A 10112-nucleotide genomic window follows, 5' to 3' on the forward strand; every position below is an offset into this window, starting at 1 on the left:
AAGTGAGCGATATTCTTACCGTTGATCTATTTAATCAGCAGAAAACTGCTGCCGCTGGATTCACCACAATTGTTTCAGCCACCTGTGGGAGATCTGTGTGGAGCAAACGAATGAATAGCGGTATTGAATTTGTGAGTTTGAAAAAAACTATAAAGCAAGACACACAACTTAATGGGGTAATATATAAAGAAAACGGCAATAACTGTCTACCTCAAGCAAAGCGTTAGCAGTGGCACTTTCTTATGAATGCTCGTCCCAACCTGTACACTCTTTAGTCACTCATCATTGCTGTGTTAATAAACACAGCGGCGTGTTGGCAAACGAGAGGCGGCTTAAATGGACTTGCCCTTCACAGGTGTGTGTTGTGAACAGAAAGGCGAAAGGTCATCCATTACACATGCAGGTTAAAACAGGGTCTAACCTCCTTGGTTACATTGCTTCTATGTTTGCATGAGAGAGAGGGAACAGAGTGGGGTTATTTAATAAGACATTACAGTAGATTCTTTGGAACATGCTGCTTGCTTTTGTTCCAGCTGTGGTAATGTATGTCACGCACTCTAGCAGTCAAGCAGACCTGCTCAATCCAGTTTGAATTAGAGTTTTAAAAGGGAGGGAGGCTGGGGGGGATAGAGTAGAAAGCCTCCTTTTCTTGGCTTTTCTTAAAGAACTTTGTGTGCAATCAATCACCGTGCGTGAGCAGTGCTGTGGGGAAGCAGCAGTAAAAGTGTAATCTATCACATCTGGAAATTAACATTTTATGGGTGGCTAACACAGCACAATAATAAATGCTGTGCATCATATTCAGCACATTCATTGAACTCATGGGAGGCTAGACCATTGGCTTCAAGTGTTGGAGAGATCTGAGTGCCACCAAATAACAGAGTTGTTGCAGTTTGCCTTGTTGGTCCAGATTGTGCATGATAGAAGAACACCACCTCCTTCATCCAGGGTTAGGGGTTCGGAGTCTCATCAGGGTGTGCATGGTCATTTCTTACCCAGGAGCTCCGTATGATAGGGGCATTGTGGGGTGCTGTCAGTCTCGGTGTGAGGGCTGCCAATGAATCTTGTTCGGTTTAATCTAGGGAGGAGAATAAACCAGCAATGTTAGCAATCACTCAAAACTCACCCCCTCTTTGCAGTCCAGTACAACAGCAGCAGCCACCACCTGCGCTGACTGTCAGGTCTAAGACAGCACAGCCCACTCACTTCACCACTGCAGCCTGTCAGACCCCAATATCTCCATCTGCCACAGCGAGCAGCCCCCTCTGGGGGATGGGAGGAGTATTTACTCCAACGTGAAATCGAGCCAATATTCCATCTCTCTTTATAATCAACGGGCGTGAGGCCACGGTGGCTGTCCTGAATGAAAACTAAATAAGCTGGTATATCGTCCGGTTTGTTCTGCTGCTGCTGCTATTGATTTTGTCTGTGATGTCAGCGTGGGCCCCGAGCTGCCCCCTGTATCCGCTCTGAGCTCCTCTCGTTTCTAATGAAGCCTGTCATCTCCCAGCTCCAGGAGGTGGTCTTATTATCCTGTTAATATTACTGGATCCTGAGCCTCCAGAGCGAGAGCCACTTGGGACACAGCCTGTGATAAATGGGCCCTGCTCTTTCCACATGTAAACCCACACATGCTTGCATTTCACTTGCAATGAAAAGTGAACCGCATGACTTTTCCTCTGGCTTGTCTTTTTCAAACTCAGCTTGCTGTGCGGTTAAATACATAGTCAGGAAACCCTAGCTTGATGCGTCATCATATTTAATGTGTCTACAGAAGTCGATGACTGAATTATTATTAATTTGAAGAAGTCTTTTTTTTATGTGCACTTCCAAAAGGGTTATCCCCCTTCCTTATGTTTATTTTTAAATGTGCACCTTTAAATAATGCTCAGATCTACACGTTGTTTTTAAAGGCATGCACTTCTGTGCATTAAGAGCTGGGCAGGAATGAAAGTGGTGCAGCCAGTGACAGCAGACAGCTGTCTGATTAGAAAGCACTGTGCATGTAGATTTCATACTTAACCTTCCCTGACCGGAGCTCGACTCAGCATATGCTCCAGTATAAAACCATTTAAACCCTCAGGACATCATTAGAACACTGATTAGACCTAATATAAAAATATCTTATGAATCTTGAACGGTAATAATTAGTCCTTTACTGGTGTGAAGTCAGCTTTCACAGTGCACTGGCAGAGCAAGTGTTGGGATGATAATGGCATTTGGTGTCTCAGCTATTAGGGTTAGGGTTATGGTGTTGGCTACAGTAAGTCTAAGGGTTAGGGTTATAGTTCTGTTATATAACAACTGTATCACAATAATAATACAAATGGTTAGAATTTGTTCAGAAATTAACAGATCTATATGATAGAAATGCGAGACATCCTTCCAGAGCGGAAGTAACAGTCTATGAGCTGTGTATTTCCTTTTATAAGTAAGGGGTAAATCCATTTGCTATTCATTCAATCAAGCCCGTCCTCCCTCCTCGTCCTCCCTCACGCTTCTCCAGCAGTGTGTTAGAGACTAAAAAAATGTTGTTCATTGATCAGATTAGGCCTTCCAAGAATTTTAACTTGTCAGCTCTTTGTTACTTAAGTGTTGGAACAATTTGATAACAACAGGGCTTTTCCGTTCCTCATTTACAAAACGTTACAAACAGAAGCCTCCAGTTATATATTTTTTATCGTCAAGCAAAATGTTGACCCCTGTTAAACGAGTTCCACGAAGCAGTGAAGGATTTCGTGTTTCTGTTTCGACGGTCCTGTTTCTTTTTTAAGCAGGCTGTTTTTAGTTCACAGCGTGCAGCAAAAGTGTGCATCACTTCGTAGGGTTTCCAGTGGGTGGTTTCATTTAGCCCTCAGCAGGGAGTTGTCACAATAGCTTCACGCAGCCTGACACAGCTGGCTCTGAGGTGGTCCCTCCATGGCAGCTCATGTCGGCTCTGCTTGTGTTGTGCCAATCCAGTATCTTTCATGGGAAACAGGATTCGGAAAACAAAAATAACACGAGCATAAAAAACGCTGAAGAACAGCGCCTGATTGAGCTGAATAATATGTGTGATTGAAGTTTCCGGACACAAATCACTGCACACTTGAGCTCATAGCATTCCAGTATTCCTTTTCCCCGGCTTGCAATGAAAACACTTAGAAATAACGTCCCATTGGTATAGAAGCTGTACCAGGCTTGCATAAATAGCCAAGGTGCAAGCTCTCATAGCCCTCGCTCAAAAGCATCAGGTGTGCATTTGTAGAACAGAAAGACGAAGAGCCAAATAATCCGAGAGCTAAATCTTTCCGTTTTGTGCTGCTTCAAATTGGAGTTAATAGGGAATGATATGCAAACTGTAAACATCGTGCCACTTAAAGGAAGAAAGGATTCTGCAACTTTTACCATGCAAATGATTTCTCTGGAGCGTTGAGTCGAAGTTGAACTGCATCAGGAACACAAATCAAAAGCGTGTTATTATTGCCATCAGTAGCTGTGTAGAAATTGCAGGTCAAGTCATGCTCTGTATTTATAAAGAAATAGAGTTTCACACTAATGCATATGAAATGAAAAACCCTGAACCCAGGCCCACAAAGGCATTTATTGTGAATCACTCAAGCTCAACCGAACATTTACAAACCAATCAATGGACTATATATGTAATGGGGTCTGTAATCATTCTGTGATCCAGAAATTTGTCTCTCCCCTACTGAGTTATTATCAATGATCAATTATCAGTATCAAGTTATTATCAATGATCAATTATCAATATTGGAGCAACAGCAACCTCGGGCTCAGATAATGGCATTTGATACTTACTTTGCTGAGATCCGCTGCCTTTTATCTAATTGAGGCAAGGCATATATATTAGCTCAAAGAGCCAGCTGAATGTCATTTTCCTCGATTCCAGTTCAGTAAAGAGTCAATTTCATGATCTGTATTCTCATTTGGCTATGGCATTGAAACAAGACAAAGCATTATTCTGAAAACTGCATCAGCACATGCTACAATGACATGTCTTTTTTTGAGAAGAGCAATGAAAAAGTCTCTTTTATCAGAGTTATATATTAGCCTGTCTTGATTATTTCCTTGAGGGGATGAGATCAGGGGCCTTGTATCACCTCTAATTGCCCTGTGCTTGCTGGAATGCACAGTGATGACTGAGATGAAGACATCTCCCTGGCTCTCTGAACCACACAACACACTATAATTACAGCAGTCACAGCCACCTCATGGTTTTTACTGAGAGCTCCGGAGAGATTCACCTGTGCAAGAGGAAAGGAAAAGAATTCTCATTGACAGGGGGCAGCAGGAAAATATTTCCTTTCTTTGCACTCCAAGACAGGGTTACCACATATATACTTGGACTTTTCAACACCACAATGCATTCTGGTACATTTGACCTGTCTCAGGTACCTTTCACAGCAGGACTACACTTACCAGAATGCATTGTGGTGTCCTAAACTGTCCTAGTGTACATGGAGTCACATGGTAACCCTACTCCAAGGGCAGAGTGATATGGCAGCTGAAGGGTCACTCCTCCAGCTGTAATTAATAGTAAAGGCATCTTCCTCTCCGGGTCCCTTGTAGCTAACACCTTTACAAAAGAAACGCCCAGAAAAGTTAATTCAATAGCGAAATTCAAACACTATAGCAAAAGAGCTAACAAAGTTCCATTGGAATGCAAGTCTAGTTTTAAAATTAAAAGCTGAGTCCCAGAGTTTGATGGGAAAGGAGATCCACAGCCTTGCAGCGGGGAGGAAGCTGAAAGCCCCGTCGTCTTCAGTGCGATGCTTGGGATGGGACTGGAAACCCGTCCTCTTCAGTGCGATGCTTGGGATGGGACTGGAAAGAAAATCGAGGTCAGAGAAGTGACTGAGAGGGGGGTGTTGGGTAATCAGCTCATTCATATATACAATGGCCAGGGCATGCACAGCTTTACAAGTGAGAGGCGAGATCTTGAAATCCAAGTGGAAGCCAATGCAAGGATGCTGGTACAGGTAATGTATGATTTCCTGGTGATGGCTAGCACTGGATTTTGCAGCCTTGATATCGCCTGTTCTGAGCCACCTGAGCATTATATTAATGGATCCTGGCATCCTGCTGGGTGCAATCAGTAACTATTTTCCTGACTTTTTTTTAAAACTTTGATTGGGTTATTATTAATTCTGGAAACTAGTACGCCATCTTATAAGCAGCTAAGCAATTACCATTCTGCACCTTTGTCTTTCAATTATCAAGGCTCCTTTAACTGGAGTACAATTAAGCAATCTGATGCAATTATGACCTATACAGTTTGTACAGAATTAACTTTATTTTTTGCTATACTGTCATGAGAAAAACAAAAACCTGAGCTGCAGACACGGACCGAGACACTGCTAGAACCAGCCCTAGGAACCGTTGTGATACTGTGCCTTTCTACATTCACACGGTGTCCATGCAGTGTCCCATTCATTCATGTACAATCCGAGGCTGTGGATTTGCACATTAGATTGCTCGTATGCATTGTAAGTTAGAGGTGAGGTTCATTGCTACTCTACGAGGTGAGTGAACAGGCACCGGTGAGGGGGTCCGAGGTCTAGTTCATCTACGTGCTGCTTCTGTGGGTTACAATGCAGTTATGTGTCAGTCTTTTTCCACATCATAAATGTAAATAATTTAAATGAATCAATCAAATTATAAGTACTGTGTGTATTACATTGGACTGGTGCAGTTATACCACTGGATGTCAGTAAAGGCACAGCTGTTATTGAAGGTGGAGTGTTTTATTACATTAACGTTTTTCTTTTCTTTTCTTTCAAAAGCGTGTTTTTCTTTACTTTTCTTTACAGGGCTCCTACAACCATCAATTACTCACAAGGCATTTGTTTTTAAGAATGTATTTTTCCCTGAAGGTTAAGGAGCGTTCCATTATGCAGAGACCATGCACAGTAACGTGACTGAGGTGATCATTTCGATTATATTGGGTACACTTCAGAATACAGATCCCTTGATTTCCAGTGGTCACTGCACAGCTACCATTTACTGCATTCACTTAGAACACAATGCTGGCATTGTGAGAGCTCGGCAAAGAGGCAGGAAGAGTCGAACAAGGGATTTTTAACAAACAATAACAATCCCGTCAAACAATCGGCTACCTATTGATAGCAACCCACTGGAGCGCCTTCCTAAGCCCCAGCCTCTGACTGAACAGACAGGCAAGCTACAGCCTTTCAAGCCCACCTGCATCATTTAACCCACACTGAATAATTCCTTCACTGATTGGACCACCAAGCAAGACCCACAGTTCTCTCTATTCCATCCACATTCTCCTGTGGAAAGGGTATTGAAACCAAGACTCAAAATGAACCCTTTCCTGGGTTCAGTTAATATACACATTTGAGATCACCCTATCCCTACCCCTAACCCTACACCTACCATTAACCCTAATCTTACCATAACCCTACCCCTACCTCATCCCCTAATCTTACTCTAACCCTACCCTTGCCCCTATCCCTACCACTACCCCTACCCCTAACCCTACCCATACCTCTACCCCTAATCTTACCCTACCCTTACCCTTGCCCCTACCCCTACCACTACCCCTACCCCTACCCCTAACCCTAACTCTTTTCCTGGGGTTCAGTTAATATGCACATTTGACAACAAAAGCTAACACTACTGAACATTTGAAAGAAATAAAGTAAACACATCAACAGGAATGTTTCATCCAGAGAGCTTGATTAACATGTGTTACACTTTGTTATATATGTGTTGGTAACGTTTTACATGAAGTGTCTCTAATTACTGTGTCTTTACATAGCAGTTACTCAGTGAATGCATGTGTACTTACACAGAATGCATGTTGTTATGCATAGTTACAATATCAGCTTTCATTATGCAAAGCTGATAACTATTGCGCTTTCAGCACAGCTTTGAAAAAAACTGCTGATTCAAATTTCTCCTTCTCCCCGTATTTTTTAGTTTTTTGATAAAAATTGAAAAGAGAAATAAATACATTTGCACAGAAATGCACAAATCGAACCCACCCGCCTGTCAGCTTGTGTTTATCAAGCAGTGCTAAAATATGGTTTCATCCTTATTTTTATGACAATCTGCGAAGCCGGGTGCACTGCAGCTCAACTGTCTGCTTGATTCACAATCTATTCCTTAAAGAACCCTCCCTAACGCTGTGTCTATTCAATTATCGCAGTTATTTCTGACTCAGTTCCCTGTATAATGGAGATCCCTTTTCATGAAACACCCTTCCAGTTAGTTCAGAAAAGGATTCTTGGATATACCTCATGCTTTATTTAGAGAGACACTGACTAGATGCTGTGCTATACCGTTTACAGTGATGGATCTTAGCCGCTAAACCACGAACATGAAGGCACTGTGAGTCCTGACATCAGTGAAATAGTTATTAAACAGACAATACACTGTGAGACAGCAATGATCTCCTAACCCTCGCAACACTGTCCAGTGTCAAATCAGGGGATTTTTTTGGGGGATTTTTCACAAAATCTAGTTGGCACATTTGTATAGAAAAAAAGAGTTACCCCGGTAACTGATCGGTATCCCAGAGTGCACTGTGCTAGAAGTTACCATGGCTACCGTGGTACCAGGGCCCTTCCCAATGGGACTCACAATGCAATCCTGGTGACAAGGGATGAGCGCTGGGGAATCTGAAGATGTTCTTCCTTTCTGCATGTGAAAATTAAAACTGAAACCTGGCACTGACTAGCGCTGTCTTACCTCTTCTTAGTACAATAAATCACACTTTTTTCATGCTATTCTGCCACCTCTGAAGTCTGATGCAAGTGGTTTTAATCCTCCAGTAAGCAAAGTATTCCTTATTTTGCCGATACAGTTCATTAAATTACCCCCCAACCCTGTATTGAGGAGCAATGTGACAATTTCTAGAACTATTTAATTGTATTCCCCCCATAACTTCAAATCATAAAATCTTCTTTTATAATCTTCCCGGAACCATTCCTTTTATTTTCTTTTGAGTGTCTTTGCTTTGTAGAACAATGGTACGAGGAAATGAAAGAAAATGTAGAACACTCTATACGAGTGGTGCAGATCAGGCAGCTTGACTGTTAATGAAGATCAGTGTGGACAGCCTTTCAATACAACCCCACTCGTTCCTCTGATGTGCTGTGTGGGGGAGAGGCTGGCTGGCTGGCTGGCTGGCTGGCTGGCTGGAGTTGGATCCGGACCCAGCGTCTTGTTTGTACAGTGTGTTTATGCAGCATTAGCACTACAAGTCCCTTTCAAATCCCGACTTTGGATTTGTGTTGAGTGTAGTGAAATTGTGCTTAGCGCATTGTGCTACCGAAGTGATTATCTAATAAAAGCCAATCTGATGGCCAGTCGGAGCTGAGCTCACATCTGCTAATCTCTTGTGTATTTTTCATGGCTTCTTGCTTATGTAATGCATAGCGGTAGATTGTTGATTAAGCGTGTTAATTCAACAGTTCAAACGTAAGGCGTTACAGCCCAGCGAACAATCAGGAGTCTACTGCCCTCTAATCAGGAGTCTACTGCCCTCTAATCAGGAGTCTACTGCCCTCTAATCAGGAATCTATTGCTAAAATAAATGACATGTGATGTTTGTTGTTGTGACTCAGTTTGAATCGTACAGCAACTCTTTATTGATTGTTCTTGTTTAGTCCACCCTTCTCAGTGCCAGGTTGGTTTGAGCGGAGCTGGTAAAAGCGAATGGAGCAGGGAGATTGCACAAACCGCCTCAGAAAACTCCAGCGTCGCATTTTCAGCAGCGATAGAAACATTACCATCTCCTTGGCTGCCGAAGAGACTGAAGTGCTCTGATAGGGAATCGATTTGCGCATCCGGCTGAGCTTCAGCTGTATTTGAACACAAACCTCTCTGTTGCATTAGTTTGCTAAATCACCGCTTGTAACGGGCCCCGTCCCGCTGGGCTCTCTTCACTGCATTGATTGCTACAGTGCAGTGGTTCATGCCATGGCTCTCATTGTACACAACATCAACGGTGACACTTTACACGAAGGGTCTCTGATTACTGTGTATCTACAAAGTAGTTACTTAGTAAATACATGTGGACTTACGCATAATTACATTGTTATTATGCATATGTAAGGAAAATAGTCATCACTGAATTCTCTTTAAATAATAATTTCTACGGTGTAATATATATATATGTGTATAATATTTATTTTATTTCTAAGGTATGCATTAGATTTGGCAAAAGTGATTGACACCAATACATTCTATTTGGTGTTCTTTCCCAGCCTTGCCTGTTTTTTAAAAGAAGCCTCTAGTGAGTCACATGACAGTCGAGTATTCCTGATGAGTATTCTGATGGGTCTTGGTGTCAATGTTTAGTTCCTTGAGTACCTGTACAAGAACAAGAAGTGTTATAATGAGACATTCACTTTCGAAAGGATGCTGCTGCAGCCTGCACCATAGCATTGACACATAAAAGCATGGATCCCACTTCAGCTTCAGCATTGCTTCCAGTTTGTCTCTGACTACCAGCCTTCGCCTGTTCCACCAGCAATTACTGGGACCCGAACCTCATAATTGCTTTTTCAGTTATCACCCACACAAAAAGCAATTCCTTATCCATTCATAGAAATTATTCCAAAGCAGTAGCTCAGGTCGCACTTCTAATGAAAATGGAGATGGGAGTTGAATAGTATGTGGTGAGCATGGACTTCCTATCATTATTTATCACTGGAGTTCAAGAAATTAAAAAACAAAAACAAAAAAAAAACTGTTCCTCTCCTGTGGATCATCTTACCAGCTGCCAGGGAGGCTTCAGCAGTCGTGATGATTCATCACACCTCTGACAGCACGCAACTCTGACCTTCTAGAGATCTGCTGAGCACCCTTTCAGAAACTCTGACCTTCATATTTTAAAACCCACAACAGAATGAGCAAAAGATTATGCAGAAGATGCCTCTTCCCCTGCTGCTTTGGCACTTCGCAAGCTGGAGTTTGTTTGCACAAAGCTTGTCTGTCTATTGAAAGCTGCATTGTAGCAGATGAAAACCGAACGGCTTTATGCAGATATGCAGCTGCTGCGTAAGTCTGAGCCGGGAGCAAGTCGAGCAGAGTGCAAGTCTTTAGCGTTTGCTAAAGGACAAAAGCATTTTCGTAATAAA

The sequence above is a fragment of the Polyodon spathula genome, chromosome 22 (genome assembly GCF_017654505.1).
Source record: "Polyodon spathula isolate WHYD16114869_AA chromosome 22, ASM1765450v1, whole genome shotgun sequence".
In the NCBI taxonomy this organism is placed as follows: Eukaryota; Metazoa; Chordata; class Actinopteri; order Acipenseriformes; family Polyodontidae; genus Polyodon; species Polyodon spathula.